At 39.3% G+C, this 22,635-nt stretch overlaps 1 long non-coding RNA gene across 1 annotated transcript in view; it reads right to left on the bottom strand.

The window, feature by feature from the left end:
• Positions 1-609: 609 nt before the first annotated feature.
• The window catches only part of LOC103348789 (uncharacterized), a 38,422-nt gene continuing 16,396 nt past the window's right edge, over positions 610-22,635 (bottom strand). Inside the window, exons 2-3 of the long non-coding RNA XR_016230730.1 lie at positions 17,450-17,542; positions 610-1,127 (exon numbers count right to left, since the gene is read on the bottom strand). This is a non-coding gene — a long non-coding RNA (uncharacterized LOC103348789). The remainder of the gene's footprint in view (positions 1,128-17,449; positions 17,543-22,635) is intronic.

Raw genomic sequence — 22,635 nt, forward strand, 5'->3', positions numbered from 1 at the left:
TCTCTTTTCACAGGCACTGATCCTACCCAAAAGAGCCCAACCTAATTTCATCTCAAAAGTCCTGTCTCCTAATACTATCACATTGGGTGTTGGGATTTCATGTGATGAATTCTGGGGGAACAAAATCAGTTATAACAATGTTCTAGCAACAGAGAGCAATAAGGCTCCAAAACTGTGAGAGACATCCTTGGACTCTAGCCCCGCTTTGACACAGCTCCTGGTTGGATACAACCACATGAGCAATCTCAGCCTTCACTAGATGGAGCTGAAGAGCTGCAAAACGGAGCCCAATCAACCCACAAAATTATGTGAAACAATCAACTTTTCTTCTTTGAAACCACTAAGTTTTGTATTGATTTGTCTCAGTAATTTAAACAGTGAGAAAATCTAGTCTATAAAAATGGCAGGAGTATTCTTCTGTTCCTCCTTTGGGTCTTGATAAATGTAATCTAAAGGTCATCAGTAAGAATATTCAGTGATGATGCCAATAATTTTTGAAAACCAAAATAATGGCACACTTGCCTGACCAAGCATTAAAGTTTGTAAAAGCCTCAGAATCAGAAAAAGAATCATAACTATACTTATTCAACATTTACAACATCCTAGGCATTGTTCAAAGTATTGTCATGACTAATAAGTGATGTGATTTGTTCTTAATGCATCCAGGTGAAAATCTGAAAGCAACTTTTCTGGTTTTCATGTCAATAACTCCAGAGCAGCAACATTAAAGCAGAATAGGGAAGATAATCAATAAAGCTGCAAATTTATTAATTTAGTACAGTCAGACTCTAAGGTTCATTAATGGATTACATGTGTAGGAACACTGGGTTTGTTCATATGTTTCACTGAATGAAGACTTTCAGAACAAAAGAAATTTCAGTCTTCTGAAAGGTCTCCTAAGCGACCTAAGACAGGTGTACCTCTCATTTTAGCAGGGGGAAAAAGATCAGGAGAAAAAAATTAACTCCAGGATTTCAGACATTGCAGTATTTTGATCCACATAGCACTGTGTAACAGGAAAGAATCATCGGAGAAGGTGAAGTATAACTTCTGTGCATGAAGCTTGCTTCCAAAGTTCAGATGAAAATCCTTGGGGCAAAAAGGAGATCTACAGGCACAAATTTAAGCTGGAAAAAAAAAAACCACTTTGAGGCCAAAGAGCAATACATTAATAACACAGATGATGGAGAAGATGCCCAGTGCATAATTTGATTTGTTCAGGGCCATATTTTGGTGCCAGAGCTGTTCCCAAGATCCCAACCCATTCTACCCAGGAGTGATTCCTCTCTACTGCCTCCACACTACCCCCTCAAGAATCATCCTCTTCAGTTCCCGCAACTTAAAGAAGGAAGAAAGCAAAGGCAAAGTGTTGTTCACATCATCTCTCAACAGCTGGCACTGATCCTCTCCATGGAACACATGGGAGAAGCATCATCAAGGGAAGGAAGTGAAATATGTATTACTCAACAGGATCTTCCACTCTGCTCAGCAAAGGCAAGCTGTTTAAAAGCTTAATTCTGTTCAGTATATCAATCTAATACACAAATATTGATTTCTATCTATGCTAATAAGGTATGAAACAAGATCATCCTATTCTTTTAAATTAAAGATTTATTTTCTAAATATAACTAGGATTTTTGGCTTTCATAATTAATATAGTACTTAAAAAGGAAGGGTTTCTTCTTTCGAATTACCACCAACAGGGCCAGGTATTCAGTTGCAGTTAATGATTAAAATGCTCTGAGGTAGACAGCCTGCACTTTGCTTGAAGTACAATTTTATCCGTGGGAATATGACTCCCAGTTCATGAAGCCACATTAAAACCATATGTTTCTTTATTTAAAGGCACCTGTTCACCAAAGGCAATGCCAGCATAAAATTAAGATTCAAGAGAGATCAGACTGGATCACTAAGAAAGGGTACTCCAAGGTCATGAGTGTTTTATAACATCTTAAACAAAGAAAATTCCTCTGAAGTCTTCAGAATGGCCAAAACACGTACCATGTCATACTCACTTCTCTAAATATGAATGCTGCTTATATTTTTAGGAAGTGTTCTGTTCCCAGTAGCACAGTGTCACTGAAGTGTGTAGTCTCAAACATTCCCTAACCCCTCCCAGCATTCTCAGCAGATTCAGGTCAAGACTGTGCAGAAGGGCATCTCTGTGTAGGCTGTCTCTATTTCAGCATGTAGAAAATGTCAGCAGCTCCCACAACAGAATACATTTCTAGGCACTCCTGTGTTGTGCACCTTCACTCCACCATATCTTCTCCACCATACTCACTCTCCTTTAGGTCATAGAACATGTAGTAGTGACCTAATTGACCAGAATCAATCTCTTAGAGATGATTGTCATTCCAACATCCACAACCTTTTGTATCCCATTCCTCTCCTAAAGAATTAAGTAAGCAATGGTAAGGGCAAGTTTGGGCATATCTAAAGATTTCAAAAATAGATCTACCAGCACAGTGAGGAGAGGAAGTTCACAATGGGGTTTTTAATCAATTGAGTGTGACCTCCCAGTAATAGGTAACATACTATTATTTATATGTGCAGTGATGTCTGCTTCATAAACGTACCAGCACCCTGGCAGACTAGATGGAAAGTCTTTGGTAAACTAATGGACAATGATTTAGTCCAACAAGGAGATGTGAATCTTCTCTAGTGCCTGCCCATTGCTAAAATGAACCAGTCTTCACCTCTTTATCTGAACAAAAGCTAGATTTCAGTCATCTGAATGTTAATCCATGCAAATCTCACAGATGTTATTTAAATGAACAGGAAACTGTCAGCATGTTGCTTGAACTTAAGTGCATGACTGAACAGGGCTGAAATGCAGCAGTGTAGATAAGCAGGATGACACGCTGAGTCAGATTGTGCTCAGGGGGGTGAGTCTGATGATGCAAGCCATTAAGGGGGGGGGGGTGGAGATACCAAATAATAAATATTTTCTCCTTAAAGCATAGCCTTAATCACTGACTTGGATGAGAAAAAAAAAGGACCATGCTTATGAATCAGTTTGATACTTAGAGTCTGCAAGGAAGCAGCATATTAGAAGGGGCTGTGGCCGGCACTGCGGCTCACTAGGCTAATCCTCTGCCTTGCGGCGCCGGCACACCGGGTTCTAGTCCCGGTCGGGGCGCTGGGTTCTGTCCCGGTTGCCCCTCTTCCAGGCCAGCTCTCTGCTGTGGCCCGGGAGTGCAGTGGAGGATGGCCCAAGTACTTGGGCCCTGCACCCCATGGGAGACCAGGAGAAGTACCTGGCTCCTGCCATCGGATCAGCATGGTGTGCGGGCCACAGCATGCCAGCCGCGGGGGCCATTGGAGGTTGAACCAAAGGCAAAAGGAAGACCTTTCTCTCTGTCTCTCTCTCTCACTGTCCACTCTGCCTGTCAAAACAAACAAACAAAAACAAAAAACAAGATAATTCAAATAGTAGACTAGAATACTAAGAAAGAAATTGAGGCAATCCTTTTAGCCCAGGATAACACAGAGATCTGGAGACTATGAACTACCTGGAGAGCCAACTGCAACTAATAGCTTATGCCTACAAAACACTGTACTTTTAGGAACAAAATAAATTTAAGAGCATCAGGGAGATTATTTGAGCTCTTCATACCACAGTCCTACTTGTCTCAGTAATTTCTGAACTGAAACCTGTAAGTAAAGAGTTTCAGAGACTATAGATGAATGTATCTAAGATGTGAAGAAGACTTTAAGGTTCTCATGCATTTTATTTCTGGATGCCAACTTGGATTCAGTTTTACAGACAGAGGGAGAGACAGAAAGAGAGGTCTTCCAACCTCTGGTTCACTCCCCAAATGGCCGCAATGGCAAGACCTGGGCCACTCTGAAGACAGGAGCCAGGAGCTTCATCCAGGCTCCCATGTGGATGTAAGGGCCCAAGCACTTGAGCCATCTTCCACTGTCTTCCCAAGGCATCAGTAGGGATGCTGGATCAGAAGTAGAGCAGTTGGGACAGGAACCAGCGCCCATATGGGATGCTGGTGCCACAGGCAGAGGTTTAACCTGCTATGCCACAGCACTGACCCCAGCACAGCCTACATTCTGGCTGTTGTCTACTACCTTCCGGTCTTGACTACTATTGAGCCAAAGTGTGGCTGGGTGTAAGATTGCTGATCACCCAACTTGCTAGGTCCTCAGAATATTTGATGGTCCATGGATGATTCTCAGCAATCTATGAACTCCCAACATTAATTTTATGTATGATTAGTTTTTATCATATGTTCATCGAAGTCTCCAAGAATTATTACCTCAAAGAAGTCTGAGGTTCATCATCCAAAAAAGAAGTCCTTTTTTCCTGTTCTAGTTTGTCCTATTTATAACTTCTTCCTTCTTCCTACTGATGAGGGCCTCTGAAATCCCTAAAAGAACGGTAAAGATGAGCTAAACAGAATTTTTCCAACTCCACAGCAGGTTGTACAGGTCAACCAAATCACTGAGCAATGTCCCCTGTACTCCAATTTCTTCTTCATATTTCCCACTGTGGTTAAGAAAAATCAGTAACTGCTATTACTTAATGATACAATATCTGAAACAGTTTCTTAATGCATAGTTAATTGATTTTTCACCCAATTAAAACATTTCCTTCAAATTGCACAGGATGTCAGTGGATGGTATCAACTTCCAAGGATATTCTCTACCACAAGTTTTATTGTTTCTTTGCTTTGCTTTTTCTGTTTAAAGCTATCATAGTTAAAGGGAGAAAATGCCAAACTTAATCCCAGTTGACATGGAAAGAGGTAAACAAATGCAAACTAATTTCCTTGTTTGAACAGTCATTCTCACCAAGAGTTGATAATCTTCAGAAACTAAACTCTTCTGTCAGCTCATGTCTCAGTTGTTACTGAAATCTATCAGATATTATTTGCGGCTACAACAAATCACTCTATTTCCTCAATTAATTCATTTTCACCTCAAATAAGAAATTGGTTGATTTAACAACTGGAGTCACTGTGCGCTTGCTCCCCATGTAGGACCTCTGCCCTTAATGTGTTGTACTATGAGAATTAACAGTAAAACTACTCTTCAAACAGTACTTTATACTTTATGTGTCTGTGTGGGTGCAAACTGTTGAAATCTTTACTCAGTATAGAGTTGATCTTCTGTATATAAATCTAATTAAAAATGAATCTTAATGAAGAATGGAATGGGAGAGGGAGTAGGAGATGGGATAGTTTGTGGGTAGGAGGGTGATTATGGGGGGAAGAACCGTTATAATCCAAAAGTTGTACTTTTGAAATTTATATTTATTAAATAAAAATTTTCTGTTAAAAAAAGAAATTGATTTTCCCCTGCTGTATTAAAATATAATTGACAAATAAAAATTGTACATATTTAAGAAACAATATGCTGTTTTGATTATCACATCAAGCTAACATATCCATCAACTCACATAGTTACCACTATTTTGTGTGTGGTGAGAACACTTAAGATAAACTCTCAGTAAATTTTTGTCTTTTAAAATTTTTTAATTAACAATAGTTGTACTTATTTTCAGGCACAGAGTGACAATTTAGTAAATGTGAACTGGTCAAATCAGGGAATAATGTTTCCTTTTCCTTGTCATTGCTCTATAATTTATGGCTTTCAGCTCCTCTCTTCTATTTGCTCAGAAAATATATAATAGGTTATTGTGAACTATACTTACCTCAAAGAAGTATGAGGTTCACCATGTTGTGTGACCCTGGGAAAGTATTCCTTCTATCTAATCTGATTTGGTATCCATCAACCAATCCCTCACTATCTCCCCTCACCCTCTTCCCAAACTCTAATATTCACTATTCCATGTTCAGATCCACTTTTCTAAGCTTCTACCTAAGAAACAGAAATGTAGTATTTGTCTTTCTGTATCTGGAATAACTTAACTGTCCTCCACTTCCAACCATTTCATTGCAAATGTCATGATTTCACCCATTTTATGACCAAAGAGTATTCTATTATGTATGTATGTCATCTTTCTTTATCCATTCATCTCTGGACCAACACCTTAGTTGATTCCATATCTTGGTGACTGTGAGCAGTATTGCCATAAACATGACAGGTTCTCTTTGATATAATGATTTAATTTGTTTTGGATATATATATATAAAAATATATATAACTAATAATAGGATTGGTGTATCATATGGCAGTTCTAGCTTTCGTTTTTTAAGTATCTATTCTGTTTTCCATAGTGGCAGTACTAATTTAATTTATATTCCCAATAAAAATTATATAATAGTCTGATCTCTTAGCAAATTTCAAGTGTACAACGTATTGTTGTTAACTATAGCCCCATGCTATACATTAGATCTCCAAAACCTGCTTATCTTATAAGTGAAAGCCTCTATACTTTGAACAAAGTCCCCCCATTTCCCTCCCCTCTGGCATCTAGTAACCACTATTCTATTCTCTGTTTCTACTTCTAAAGTTCAACTTCTTAAAATTCCATATGTAAGTGAAATCATGGAGTATTTTATCTTTCTGTGTCTGATTTATTTTACTACGTATGAAGTCTTCTAGGTTCATCCTTATCTTGTCAGTTGAACTATTTTTTGCTGGAGGAAAAAAAATCTATGAAGGTCGATACATGTGTAGATGTCTCAGAATCTGTATTGTTGTATTTTTTGTTGTCGATAATTTCCGATAGAAGGAATTGCATTCAGCATTTCAGCATGAACACTGAAATAGTAGCTTGTGTGTGAAAGGAGGCAGACTATGGTGGAGAAAGTGGTCCATGGAGGTAGCTTTAGGAATGATTTTTTTTTTTTTTAGGAATGATGTTTTAATAAGACAAAATGAAAATAAAACCAAAATGAAAGCAAACAAAACACTTGTGGGAAATCAGAGTAGCCCTCCCTTGTTTTCCCCAAGATACAACCGTAAAAGTCTTCACCATACCTAAGCCCAGGAGGCAGTAAAAACACTTTCCATTCTCCATTTCTAACTATGGAATTATAGTCAAGATCGTAAATGTCTTCAGGATTAGGCAGACAACGTTAAGTAACTGAAGCTGCTGGATATTCATTTGGTAACAGAGCACAGTGGGAACAGGGTTATATATCTATATCTAAAATCTTTCATATGCTAAAAAAGAATAAATAAGCATCATGTTGTCCAAATGACACACAGCAACACAGTAAAACCAGCCACCATTCATCAGTGTGGTCCCTGTGACCTTCTTCTGCCATCCCCAGATCCAAGTTGCAGATGCAGTTCTCACGGGCCAACGAAGGGCTCAGCAGACAGTGACTTGATGAGGATCTTAGAAACTGGAGCTAGGGGCTCCTGGGAATGCTAATTTTAAAAGGCCATAATCTTGGCAAGTGCCCTGTCACTTCTCTCTTCTCTTTGGAAAGCCTCAAGAATTGACCAAGCTACTTCTCCTTTCAATGCCACATTTTGCTTCTATCTAGGGCTTTTCTTTGGCTAAATGACAAAATAAGTAATCCAACAATTATTTCCTTATTCTAGTTTTATTGCAAGCATGGAGCATTTTTGTGATTTTTCTTATTTTTATTAATTAATCATAAAATGTAATTTACAAGATGGCTTACACATACCTAGGCTTTTTTTTTTCCAAATTCCCATTCTACTGTTTCACCTCTAGACGCAAAGATAATGATTACATAGGTGATAATGAAAGCTTTTACAGTGAAATCTGCTTCGTATTCAGAAGAATCACCAAGCATTTCAGAAGCTCCCGTTAGTCATAGTCTCTAGGTAGGAAGCTGAGTGGGAAAAGGGGATAGCTACAGAGAGGTGAAGGGAAATACTCCAAGACTACCCCAAGGATGAGAGAAGACAAGGGCAGGAAAGGAAGCAGTTGCCTCGGCAGCTTAAAGGTTTACTCATCCCCCACTTCTCTTTCATCTCTCTCCTGTCTCTCCATAGAACCTACATTTAAAAGCTGCACGATAATGAACAAAGGAGATAACAATTTTAAGCAAAGGAAAGGTAAGACACAGGAGAGAGAATATCCTAGACCAGAGTACACAAAAGTAAGGCAGAAACATAAGCCTGTGAGAGTTTCTCTAAGTAGCCACTCTGATGAATGAGGTCCGTTAGCCTGGGCCAAAGTTCAGTTAGCCAATGTCAGTCAAGCAAGTATTTTGTGGTCTTTCACCCATATTCCTAGTGAAGACTTTATAAGCACCAGAGCTCTGATATTGACTAAGCATTTCCAAAGTAATGTTCATGATCAACCACTACTTTAGCAATGGTTTCCTCCTACTTCTTTCCAATTTCATAGCATGCGTAATAATTCTAAACTCCAAAAATAACATTTTAAATATTCATTTGGCTTTAAATACAAGGTTGTGCATGCACATGTGTGTGTCCTTGTATATGTGTGTGTATATTCTGACTGGGAATTTTTCTATACAATTTTAAAAACCAATTCTTAAACAATTAAAGTAACTGAAAGACAAAAATTCTATTAACCAATGAAAAAAATCAATCCAAGAAAGTGAAGAGAAAAGGAGAGCTGGAGTGATCTGTAGCATTCACTTATGTAGAACTAACCAGATCGTATTAACTGGAAGCAATGACCTTTCTTATGTCAACAAGAAAAAGGAAGTCAACATCTTAAATTGAGAATTTTGCTTGGAAACTTCTCTTAGCAATTTTTAACTTGATTAGTAAAAATAGTTTCTGCCAGCCAAAATTATGCAACATTCTCCAAGATTAACATATTCTTAGCAACTACATCCTCTTGGAAAAAAACAAAATTATAGGTTGTTTTTTAGAAGTGTTTAAGAATATTTTAAGTGGGCCTAACTACTAAATATTCATTTTAACACATTAGGAAAATTGAGAATGAAGATCCAGAAGTCTCTCCATCATCAAAATATAAAATATATAAAATATTTCTTAATAGTTCATTACCTAATTAATTGTATAAATGAGCCTGAGAATTTCTAAAATTTACTAAAAATCATTTCATGATCTATAAATCAGTCTGTTGTTCTGCTATAAATCCAAGGTATTGAAGACACAATCAAAAAGCATTAATCAGATTCAAGTAATAAAATTGCATCAAGGTGCTATCTAAATACTCTAAAGAACAAAAAATAAGAATAGGTCATTCACAGAAGAAGAAATCAAGTGGATATTAGGCACAAGGGGAAAGGTAGCATAATTCACAGGTCTTAAGAGCAAGGAACTCTAAGACTGTCTACATTCAAATCCAGGCAGTCACTTTCTAGCTGTGTGATCTTGGACAAATCACTGACGACTCCATGCCTTAGTTTTATCTATAGAATGAAGACAATGAGATAGCCTATTACCTAGGAATGCTATCAGCGTACAGGAGAAAATCCACAAAAGGAATTTAGCACATAATTGTCATAGTATATGCATTCAACCACTTATAGGTGATTATTAATATTTTAAGAAAGTGAAGTCAATCTCATTAATTAGGAAACTGAAAAACAAAATGGGATTTTATTTTACCATATTACAATATCAAATTTGAATAGATTAATAGTACCCAGTATTGTCAAGAAGTGAAGAACCTGGTATGCATATACACCATACATGAGAACTTATAATTGGTTCTACCCCTCTGGAAGAGAATTCAGAAACAAGAGGGTTGTAGAAAAGAAGAGAGGCAAACTGCATATGCAGCCTTCCCGAACTCTTCGTGGGGGGTGTTCTGGCATCATTACTTGTTATACTCTACTCTATGCAAGCCATTTACTAGAAAGGTTTTATTTAGGTATATTTGACAAATAAAAGAGCAAGGGAAATATTACACAAAGACACCTACTCTTTATATTAAAGCTATTTTCCAGTCCAGTGACAGACAATAGCTTTCTTTCAGTAAGTTCCTACAGACCTTTATATTGAATCTATATTCAATAAAATAAGCATGTGGCTTCTAATGATTCTTGATTGTAAATAAATCTTTGATATATAATATTGAATATATCATTTTTCTTCTCTTTTCTCTCTTCTTTCTCTATTGGAAAATTTTATCAAGACTTCATTCCTCTGACTTGAATCAGACTAACTTCACACATGAAAGTGAGGAAATTCCCTTGGTTACAGCATTTTTTAAAGTACAAAACATAAAATAATAAAATGGTAAGCAGTAGTCAGATACTCTTGAAAGGAGCTATAATCCAGCCAACAAGCTCAAGTTGTGTCACTTTGAGACCTCAGGCAAGTTTCTCAACCTCCTTGAGACTCAGTTCTGTCATCTGTAAATCACAAGAATACTCTAACTTACTGACACCACAGAATGGGAAAATATGTATCCCCCACATGTTGCTGCTTTGTTATTTTTGGAAAGAACTTCCTCCTCCCACAGTTTCTATCAATAGAGACACTGACCTTCCAGAGCCCTCTATTGATCTCACTCCAAATCTAAAAGGAGAAGACCCTCCATGGGTCAATGTTGAAGTAGGATCCTCCACCATTCAAAGTTATCTTCAGCACTTCGGGATGACACAGAGGGAAGACAGGGTTGAGAGAGGAGAAGGTGTATGACTTTTAAAAGGGATCAGAGTTCCCCTGCTGCATTTGACCTTAACAAAGAGAAACAAAGAGAATAGATATCAAGTTAGAGGCATCAGGTTTTGTTTTGTTTTTTTCATCCCCTGGAAAAAAATTCAAGAGAAACCAAACAGGGATGATGGACTGAAATGAGCCTGGCAGTGGGAAATGGAAGAGTGCTCAGCACGAAGTCCACCCTAGACCTGCATGTGATGCACAAAGACTCCCTGAGCACTCAGCTCTGGATAACAAGAACGCAGCATTCAAAGGCTGCAGCAGTTGAGGAGCCCATGTGCCCTGTTCTTGATGCTAATGCACTGCTCCAAGTGACTTCAAGAACATTTGCTGTTTTGAGATCAAACATTTGGCTCTAACTTATTCAATAACACTGTTCAAGCTTTGAAATCAAGCAAAATCTGGAATTGGTTTGTCCTTCCTTCTCGCCTTTTGTTGCTGTTGATTTCTTCTGAGAGGATTCGTTCCTGAGAGGAGGAGCGTGGTGGGGGCAAGAGGTGCAGAGTCACCACACAGACCCAGGGAGTCGGTGAAAGCGGGCCAGAGGTGAGCAGACCGCAGACTCGTTTATTTCAGTTGGTACAGCAGCTTCAATAGCCAAGACAGCCAATCCAGTGAAGGGGCGATTTATACCCTAACCAATCACAGCCAGTTGCCAGGCAGGCTCTGTTTGCCATGTGGTTTCCAAAACCATCCAATCATATCCTGTTGCCAGGCAGGCTCTGTTGCCAGGTGCATTTCAAAGCCATTCCTGAGTAACTGATGCTGGCTTGCCAGCAGCCATCTGGGCATGGCCTTCTCATTCCACCACAGCCTTTCTTTTTCCTTCCAACACATGTACAACACCATGTTTCCATATACGTTTCCTGTGGTGATCTTTAACTCCATCCATCTTCCTGTAGGCTGGGATTCTGGGAACAATATTCAGAATCTGGGTCTTTAATTCTTTGTCCCCCAAGATATTGGACAACCTGTTCTAAGAGCCTTTGGGGCTTCAGAAACAGAGTTTTGGATGTTACTTGTTACCTCTTATGATATATGTCACCTCTATTTTTATTCTGAAGGCACTTAGAGTCCCTAAAATAACACTGCCTCATAGAATTATTACTACAGTTGAGGTGTTAAAAGTATCTCCAGAGATTGCTGAATTTCTAAAGACTCATTTCACAACAGAAAGCCCTATGAGAAACTCACCCGAGTGAATGTTCTTAGAATCCCTGTATTCCTAATGACGGAATAACCCTGGGAAACAGTATGGGTAGTACATGGTGCATTCATTTGGACCATTAAAAGTGATAAATGCTTACCATTGCTTGTTTTCATGCATGATGCAATCTGAAAATGTGTCCCAAAGTAATAAATGGTGTCATTTAAAAATTAATTAGCTAATATAACATTTGACTTTTATGTGTCTTAAAATCAAGAAATTAGTGATGCCCAAGGTTGATGTCAACAGGGAAGAGTTAGCTGTAGGCAAATTTATGAATAAGCAAAAGTTTTCTTTGGATTCCCAAGCATTGCAGACTGTACTGTGGATCTTTGTGAAGATCCTCAGCACTCAAGCCTCTATTCCTGTCTTCTAGTGAGCTTCGGACTCCTGCAAATGTCTGCCTCTGACTGGCCCAATGTAATCTAATTCAAGATTTAACTTGTCATATATTCTCTTACTAGATTCTTTGGAGCTTAAAAATTGTTTATTACTAAAAAATTAAAGTGTGTTATGCATTGTTATCCAGTGATTCTATTATTAAACACTAACACATTTAAAACAAATTCATAAAATTCATGATAGTTTTCCATAAGACCCTTTGTCAAGTCAATGACCAAGCAATCTTCTGCAGTACCCCTATTTCTTTGCCTGAAGCAAAGATTCTATCAAATATCAAGGCACAGTGCCATGTTAAGAGTACACAGTGATGGGGCCAGCACTGTGGCACAGTGAGTTAATCCTCTGCCTGCGGCGCCGGCATCCCATATGGGCTCCGGTTCTAGTCTCAGCTGCCCATCTTCCAATCGAGCTCTCTGCTATGGCCTGGGAAAGCAATGGAAGATGGCCTAAGTTCTTGGGCCCCTGCCCCCACATGGGAGACCCGGAAGAAGCTCCTGGCTCCTGGCTTCGGATTGATGCAGCTCCTGCCATTGTAGCCTTATGGGGAGTGAATCAGCTGATGGAAGACCTTTCTATCTCTCCCTCTCACTGTCTGTAACTCTACCTCTCAAATAAATAGATAAAATCTTTAAAAAAAAAAAAAAAAGTACATAGTGAGGCTACCAGGAAATAATGCCCTGCACTTATCCTTTTTCCCAGTACAAGCACAGGGAATGGTGTAATGGGTAGAATTAAAAGAATATGGAGGGGCCAGCGCTGAGGCACAGTGGGTAAAGCTGCCACCTGCAGTGCCGGCATCTCATGAGTGTCGGTTCGAGTCCTGGCTGCTCCACTTTCGATCCAGCTCTCTGCTGTGGCCTGGGAAAGCAGTAGAAGATGGCCCAAGTGCTTAGGCCCCTGCATCCACATGGGAGACCTGGAAGAAGCTCCTGGCTCCTGGCTTTGGAATGCCCCAACCCCGACTGTTGCAGCCATTTGGGGAATGAACCAGGATGGAACATATCTCCCTCTGTCTCTATGTCTCTCTGTAACTCTACGTTTCAAAATAAATAAATAAGTCCTTTAAAAAAAAAATATGGGGAACTGATGTTATGTTCTATACTTTTCCCTCTCTTTTGGCACACTGTTGGAGATCTAGTCCATTTGTGCCACTAGAACAGAATACCACTGACTTCATAATTTATAATGAACAAAAATTTATTTCTCTGAGTTCTGGAGACTGGGAAGTCCAAGATGAAGACAACAGCATTAAGTGCCCATTGAGAGTCTTCTTGCTGCAGCCTCATGTGACAGAAAATGGAAGGATAAGAAAGGGTGGAGGAGACAGAAAGCAACAAGAGGATAAATGATGTGTCCTTAGATGATGTAAAAGTACCAGGGTGGGGCCAGTGTTGGGAGGCAGCAGGTTAAGCTATGCTTGCAATGCCAGCACCCCATATCAGTTTGCCAGTTCAAGTCCCAGCTGTTTGGATTCTGATCCAGCTTCCTGCTAATGCAAGTGGGGAGGCAGTGGAGGATAGCCCAAGTGCTTGGCCTTGCCCCCAGTGTGGGAGATCTGGATGGAGTTCTTGGCCCTTGGCTTTAGCCTGACACAGCCCTGACTGCTGCTGTTATGTGGGGAGTGAACCAGCAGCTGGAAGATATGTCTCTCCTCCCTCTCCATCTTTCAAATAAATAAATAAATAAATCTTTTATAAAAAGGGCAAGAAAATATACCCTTCAACCTCAATCATTTTTATAAAGGTGCTAATTCCATTCATGAAGGCTTCAAGGTCCACACTGCTTAATATTGTTGCATAGTAGATTACATTTCAACATGATTTTTCAGGAGACACTATCATTTAACTTGTAGTGTGCTCTTTTCATTCAAGAAAGTACCAAGGTCCAAGGAGCTCTATGTTGAGAACTAGAGTCAGAGATTAAAACATATGCAAGGCATCTTCAAAAAGTTGTTAGAAAATATGTGTTATCTTTTTATTCCATTTTCTCACAAGTTTTTTGAGATACCCTCATAAGTATTTTTATTTTATGACAATTATGAGCAATGCATAAATGTCCACTGTCACCACTTCTACACAACACTGTAATGGAGATTGAGCAAGGGCATTCAGTTAAGAAAAATAAATAATAGAAATCTAGACTAGAAAAAAACATGTAAATCTCTATTGACAGATGACATGATGCCATGTATCAGTAGTACTAAGGAATCCACTAAAAAATTATTTGAATTCATAAACTAGTTCGTAAATGTTTCAGGATATCAAGTCAACATACAAAAATCAATAGTATTTCTGTACACTACCAATGAACAATACAAAAATGAAAATAATAAAATAATTACATTTATAAATAACATCAAAAATAATAAAATATTTAGGAATAAATTTTCAAAAGAAGTCAAAGCATCACTATAAAAATTATAAAACACTGCAGAAAGGAATTAAAGGAGATCTAAATAAATGGGAAAAGACTGGCCATGGATTTGAGGATTCAGTATTATGATGATAATACTCCCAAAATTGATCTATAGATTTTCAGCACAGTCCCTGCAAGAATCCCAACTGACCTCTCATAGAAACTGACAAACTGACTCTGAAATTCGTATTAAATTTTATTAAATCCAACATAGACCAAAAAATACTGAAAAAGAGGAACAAACCAGGACTCATACTTCCTGATTTCAAAACTTCTTACCAAGCAGTGGTGGGTAACACTGTATTGCACTGACAAAAGGATAGACATAGATAAATGGAACAGAATTGAGAGTCCATAGATAAAATTATCTCTCTACAGTCAACTAATTTTTTTTTTTTGACAGGCAGAGTGGACAGTGAGAGAAAGAGACAGAGAGAAAGGTCTTCCTTTGCCGTTGGTTCACCCTCTAATGGCCGCCACGGCTGGCACGCTGCGGCCGGCGCACCGCGCTGATCCGATGGCAGGAGCCAGGTACTTCTCCTGGTCTCCCATGGGGTGCAGGGCCCAAGGACTTGGGCCATCCTCCACTGCACTCCCTGGCCACAGCAGAGAGCTGGCCTGGAAGAAGGGCAACCGGGACAGAATCCGGCGCCCCGACCGGGACTAGAACCTGGTGTGCCAGCGCCGCAAGGTGGAGGATTAGCCTAGTGAGCCGCGGCGCTGGCCAAAGTCAACTAATTTTCATCAAGGGTGCCAAGATCATTTAACGTTTACTCTTTTCAACAGATGATGCTGAGTTTACTGGACAGTCATTTACAAAAGAATGATGCTAAATCCTTTCTTTATGTTATATACAAAAATAACTCAAAATGGATCGAAGAACTAAGTATAACCACTAACACCATAAAATAATTAGAAGAACTCAAAGAGTAACTCTTGTGAGCTTCAATGTAGCAAATGATTCTTGGATAAGACATCAACAGCATAAGCAACAAAAGGAAAAATAAAGTAGACTCATAATTAGAAACTTTCATGTTTTAAAATATATACTTGAGAAAATGAAAGGATAACCCACAGAATGGGAAAAAATATTTACAAACCATATATCTGATGAGGGACTTAAAATACCAAATATACAAAGAACATTTACAACTGAATAAAAATAGAAAACAATTTAAAATGGGCAAAAGATCTAAACAGAATTTCTCCAAGGAAGATGTCTAAATGACCAATAAGTACTTGAAAGGCTACTCAACAACATTAATCATCAGAGAAATGCAAATCAAAACCAAAATGAGATATCACCTTACACCCACTAGGAGGTTCAAAACAAAACCCAAACAGAGCAAGTGGTGCAAAGATGTGGTAAAATCAGAACCCTGATACACTGCTAGTAAGAAGGTAAAACTGTGTAGTCACTTTAGGAAAGAGTCTAGACAGGTTGGCGTCGTGGCACAGTAGATTAAGCCTTTGCCTGCAGCACCAGCACTCCATATGGGCTCCAGTTCATGTCTCAGCTGCTCCTCTTCTGATCCAGCTCTCTGGGAAAGTGGTGGAAGATAGCCCACATGCTTGGGTCCCTGTACTCTCATGGGAGACCCAGAAGAAGCTTTTGGCTCCTGGTTTCAGATTGGCCCCGCTCCAGCTGTTGTGGCCATTTGAGTGCCTGGGTTTTAATATCTGGTTCTGGCTCCTAACTCCAGACTCCTGGTAATGGATCGTGGGAGGTAGCAGTGATGGCTCAAGGAACTAGTTTCCTGCCACCCACAAGGCAGACCTGGACTGAGCTCCCAGCTCCCAGCTTCAGACCTCAGTGGGTCTTTAGGGAGTGAAACAGTGCATGAGAGCTCTCTCAAAAGAAAAAAAAAAAAATGGAGATGGGTATTTAAGAGGTTTCCCACATATATTTATTGCAGCACTTTTCACAATAATCAAAAGGAAGAAACAACCCAAACGTCCATCAACTGATGAATGGAAAACCACAAAATGTGATATACTCATTCAATGAACCATAATAAGAATTACTGATACATGCTATAATATGAATGAATCATGAACACATTATGCTTAGTGAAACAAAGGGACAAAAGACCACATGCTATATTATTCTATTGAAATGAAATATCTAGAAATATCTATCAAGACAGAAAGTAGATTAGTGGTTGTTTAGGACCGGAGAAGCGGTAGGGCTGGGAGGGATAATAGTTTAAGCACATGGGATTTCTTTCTAATGTGTTGAAAACGTTCTGAACTTCACTGTTATGATGGTCATATATAACTTTGAATTCACTAAAACCATTACATTGTATAATTTAAGTGATTAAGTTGTATGGTATGTGGTACATGAATGTTATCTCAGTAAAGCTGCTTTTAAAGATCATTGTTCTATTTTAAAAGCAGAAGTTAAAAAAAAAGAAAAAAAAGCAGAAGTTATTGGCTTAAAACACAAAACAAAACTAATGCCTATAAAAGGAATACTGTTTATTTTATTAATCATTAAGTTTCATACTAATAATCATTTCACTGCCTTGGGGAGAGAGCCATAGGTTAGTTAAGTTGTCTTATTTGAAAATAATTCCCCAGGAATCACAATGATTCTTTAGAAATTAGAGCTAGACACAAATTAAATAATTCCAAAAACAAAGGTATAAAAAACATTTACATCCTGTTCATTACACAGATAATGCATTTAATGTGGCATGTGGGTACACTTAAGTGTGTTATGATATGCAGTAGAATTTCCAAAATTAACTGTAGTACTAGGAGTAACAAAGTCTTAAAATGAATCTACTTCCACCATGCCTTTCCACACAGACGCATTCCCAGACCTTTTATTTCCTAGGGGGAAAAAAAGAAAGGAAGGAAGGAAGGCAAGCCTTGCTAATTTCAACATAATTTTTCTTAACTCACATTTTGGTTTCTGGAGATTCTTGGCTCAGCTTCTGCTTCCAGGTTTTCATCATTAATCCGTTATTTGGCATCTTTCACACCAGGAGGTTCGTGCTTTGATATAAAGAATAGAGGAAAATGTGAACAGATTAACCACTAAGAAATTAGCTCAATTTTTATGGAGATGTCTTTATTAAGAGAAAATGTCTTCGTATCGGCAAATCTAAAGGGCCAATTACAAGTCACTACAGTGAAATCAGTATAGCAAAAAAAAAAAAAAATATATATATAAATATATATATATATTCTGGGCCCAGCATCATGGTACAGTGGAATAAGTCACATCAGAGTGCCAGTTGGAGTCCCTACTGTTCTGCTTCTGAAACAGCTCCCTGCTAAGGAGCCTGGGAAAGCAGAGGAAGACAGACCAAAGTGCTTAGGTCTCTGCCACCTATCTGGGAGATCAGTATGGAGTTCCCAGCATCAGCCTGGCCCAGCCTCAAAAAATGTTGTAGCTGCTTGGGGGAGTGAACCAGTGGATAAAATTTGCCTTTCTGTCTGTGTCCCTCCCTCTCTTTCTGTCACTCTGGCTTTCAAATAAATAAACAAATCTTTTAAAAATGTATTGTTCCCAGAGGTAATTTATAGATATCTTAATATTTTTAATTAGGCCAATTATAAAGATAGAAAGTTAAGAGAGACATTGGAGACAGAAATTCTTGAGTATGGATACTTCCTTATTCATTTACAGATTATGTCATCTTAACAAAGACTGTGTCTTTGAATCTCAGTTCTCTTGTCAGAATAAAAGAGAGGGATAATAAACTCTATGAGGATACTGCAAGTTCATAGAGAGGAGATTAAAAGGTAAACTTACTGGAGTGACCATTGTGGTGCAGCAGGTTAAGCCACTGCTTGGAGCATCTGCATCCCATACCAGAGCACCTGGTTCAAGTCCCAGCTACTCTGCTGTTGCACATCCTGGGAAAGAGTAGGCTGTGGCTCAAAAACATGAGTCCCTGCCACCCTCAAGACCCATGTGGAGTTCCAGCCTCCTGGTTTTGGCTTGGCCCAGCCCTGGCCGTTGGGAACATTGGGGTGGTGAACCAAATGGATGATCTCTCTCTCTCTGTCTCTCTCCCTCTCATTCTGACATATAAATAAATAAATAAAAATAAACAAGTAAATATTTTGAAGATAAGCTTATTTTGTTCCAGTTTTTTTTTTTTGAAATCCACAGTTTTTCTTTTTTATATGGTTTTTTCATAGTAGCCATTTTCTGTGAGCTTTTTGAATATTCCTCATACATATTCATGAATCACAACATAATAAGGAAAAACATAAATAGGCCTAACCACAGTAGATCTTCAAAAATGTTTCCATGTTTATATTCTAAAATCTCAATGCAAAACAGCAATGTCAGTCATATCACCATTAGATTAAAGAAATGTTGCTTGAGGGGCCAGCGCCGTGGCACACTAAGTTAATCCTCCACCTGCGGCGCCGGCATCCCATATGGGCGCTGGGTTCTAGTCCTGGTTGCTCCTCTTCCAGTGCACCTCTCTGCTGTGGAGAGGCTCCACATGGGAAGCCAGGAGGAAGAACCTGGCTCCTGGCTTCGAATCAGCGTAGCTCAGGCCGTAGCAGCCATTTGGGAAATGAACCAACAGAAGGAAGACCTTTCTCTCTCTCTCACTGTCTAACTCTATCTGTCAAATAAAAAAAAAAAAAGAAAAGAAAAGAAATGTTGCTTGATACCAGTAACTGAACAGATTTATTCTGCAAGTGCCAGAGATAAATCACAAAAGGTTAGCAGACTACATTCTCTGCACACTCACTCTCTAAAACTTTATAATGCATAGTGATAGTGATAGTTCCAATTTAGTTCTCTGTGTAAATTTATAACAGACTTGAGAGCAAGAAAATAATTGAAGTACATCTGATAATAAAAAGGCAATAGTGTCTCCATTTTACTAATAGTAGAATAATGTTTCTTGTAATTCCTCTCTGATATAGCATTGGACCTGCAGATTTACATTATGCTACAGAGAAATTATGAAGAATTAAATATCTAGAAAGAATTAAAGATCTGATTGAAATTCACTGCTTGACTGTATGTAACTGATTCCTACTGAATTAATGAACAAGCAAATTGATATTATGTGCCTCCTAATACAACGCATTGAGAGAAAGGCATGTCACTTTTATGGCATTCCCAACAAAAATGCATAAATAGTCTAAATCTAATCATGGCAAAACATTTTTAAAAATTAAAGGACATTTTTCATAATAACTGGTTCTGGTCAGTACTTTTCAAAAAAATGGCACTATTGTTAAAGAAAGAAAAAGAAAAAAATTATGAAGCTGCTTCTTTTCTTTTTAAAAAAGATTTATGTATGTATGTATGTATGTATGTATTTGAAAGGCAGAGTAACAGAGAAAGAGAGATATGTTCCATGACCATCTGCTGGTCACTCCCCAAATGGCCGCAACATCCAAGGCTAAGCCAGGCCAAAGACAGGAGCCAGGAGCTTCTTCTGGGTTTCCCCACGAAGTACCAGGGCCCAGGCACTTGAGTCAGCTTCTGTGACTTTCCCAGGTGCATTAGCAGGGAACTAGATCAGAAGTGGAGCAGCCGGGACACAAACAGGTGCCCATATGGAATCCCAGCACCGCAGGTGGTGGCTTTGCCCACTATGCCACAGCACTGGCCCCCTGAAACTGTTTTGAATGAAAAGAGACTTAGGAAATACACAACAACTGAGAGCACCCTGGGATTCAGGATGTCCTCTTAACAGCAAAGCATGTAACTGAGAAAATTGTCCAAATCTACAAAAGATCTGTATATTAGGTGTTAGTGGTTTGTCAATTGTGATTTCATGATTTTGTTAACTGTATTGTGGTTTTGTAAGAGACTATCTTCTGAGAAATCATATTCTAAAATACTTCACTATAAATAGGTGTCATTTTTTAGAGCTTCCTCTCAAATAATTTGCTTGTATGTTTTGTGGGAATGGAGAAAATACTGGTTAGCATTAGAAAAACTTTGTTGCACTAGTCATAATTTTCGATAAGCATGAACGTATATTTATTTAAAACTAAAACAAAATATAATTTAGGTATTCATTTAAAAGTATCAATAATAAGGACAAATTTCTACTCAAATATCCACTCGGGGAAAGTGTTTGGCTTAGTGGTTAACATGCTGCTTGGACACCTTCATCCCACAGCAGAAGGCATGGGTTTGAGTCCTGCTCAGCTCCGGATTCCAGCTTCCTGGTAACGCACACCCTGGTACACAGCAGGGGATGCTCAATGTCCACAGTTCATGAAGTCTTCTTAAGTCCTGGATGAAGCAGACGCATCCCAGGAAAGAGGGCATTTTGATCAACAAGTAGGAGGACAGACTTACACATGGAAGCTTGTGGCTTCTAGCTCAGAAATACTAAGCCAAGTTCCTGCCAATTTATGCCAAATCAGCTACTCCACTTCCAATCCAACTCCTTGCTCATGCATTCTGGTAAAAGGTGATGACTCAAGTACTTGAGCAGCTGCCACCCATGTGGGAAACAGAGTTCTGGGCTTCTGGTTTCAGCTGGCCCGGACCCAACTGCTAGGAGTATCTGGAGAGTGAATCAGTGGATGGAAGCTCGCTCGCTCTCTCAAATAAATAAATAAACTCATCAAAAATAAGATTTATTCTCCAGATAATTATATTTATTTGAGGATAGAACAGCACTGAAAAGATACTACAAGTGCCACAGCAAACTACATGTGTATTCAAGGAGGTTGAGGCAAGGGGACATTTTCAAAGGTGAAAAGGAAAATCATTTAAGATACTTGGATACAAAATTCATTGGTTTTACAGACCCAAGGAAAGAATTGGCATCAGTTCTTTAGTGATAGGGCTGGCACTGTGGCGCAGCAGGTTAAAGCCCTGGCCTGAAGCACCGGAATCCCATATGGACTCCGGTACGAGTCCCAGCTGCTCCTCTTCCAAGCCAGCTCTTTGCTGTGGCCTGGGAAAGCAGTAGAAGATGGCCCATGTGCTTGGGCCCCTGTACCCACATGGGAGACCCGGAAGAAGCTCGTGGCTCCTGACTTCAGATCAGTGCAGCTCTGGGTGTTGTGGCCATCTGGGGAGTGAACCAGCAGATGGAAGACCTCTCTCTCTGTCTCTACCTCTCTCTGTTAACTCTGTCTTTCAAATAAATAAAATAAGTCTTTTTTAAAAAAAAGTCAGTCATACTCTAAAAAAATGTTTTTAGTAGTGGTGCCATTGCTGGGCAAGTGTTCTATCGAAAGTATTTTGTCTGAATTTTTGCAGTTTTAAAGAATGTTGAAGGGATCAGCATTGTGGTGCAGAGCACTGTCCTGAGTCCCAGCTGCTCCACTTCCCATCCAACTCCTTTCTAATGCACCTGGGAAAACAGCAGCAGATGATCCAAGTGCTTGGGTCCCTGCCACCTGCATGGGAGACCTGAATAAAATTCCTGGATCTTGGCAGCTGCCTGGCCCAGTCCTAGTCATTGCAACCATTTGCGTAGCAAACTAGCAGATGAAAGCCCTTCTCCCTCCCCCTCTCCCTCCCCCTCTCCCTCCTCCTCCTCCCTCCCTCTCCATCTCCCTTTCAAATAAATAAAATAAATCTTAAAAAGAAGTTCAACTTTGTGACCGAACTCTGCTCATACTTGCTAGATGTGCAAAACACGGGTATATTGAACAAGAAGAAATAAATCTCCTTGGGCTTGGAAAATGTCTGTGAGAAAGGATTTCTCTTAGGCCTGTATGAAGCCATCCCCTCCCTTCCCAGCCCTAATTTTGTCTGGGTGGATATCTTTAAGTTCCACACCAGCAGCAGAAAACAAAAGGCAGCAAAGTCTTAGAGTGGCTTCTAGTTTCAGATGATCCCAAATCTTCCCTGAGGCAAGGGTGGTCTCTGCAAGTTTGGGATGAGGGAAATGCCCAGGATGAGAGAAGCAAGCTCAATAGTTTATCATCCCACACTCTTGTTGCAGACGGAGATAGAACAGTTTGTTTAGTGGTTTTCCTGATGTAGTGTTCTAAATAAGTAATTTGGTCCTGTTTAGCTAGGACTGGAAAGGAATGGGGCCACCCTTTCTAAGTGGTTGTAGCTCATGCTGCTGTCACCTGGCCCTATCCCTCAGCCTCCCCAGAGGTCAATGGATCCTTGGTGGGCAAGTTCC

This window comes from Oryctolagus cuniculus, chromosome 3 (genome assembly GCF_051225735.1).
Source record: "Oryctolagus cuniculus isolate XC-2025 breed Fujian yellow rabbit chromosome 3, ASM5122573v1, whole genome shotgun sequence".
In the NCBI taxonomy this organism is placed as follows: domain Eukaryota; kingdom Metazoa; phylum Chordata; class Mammalia; order Lagomorpha; family Leporidae; genus Oryctolagus; species Oryctolagus cuniculus.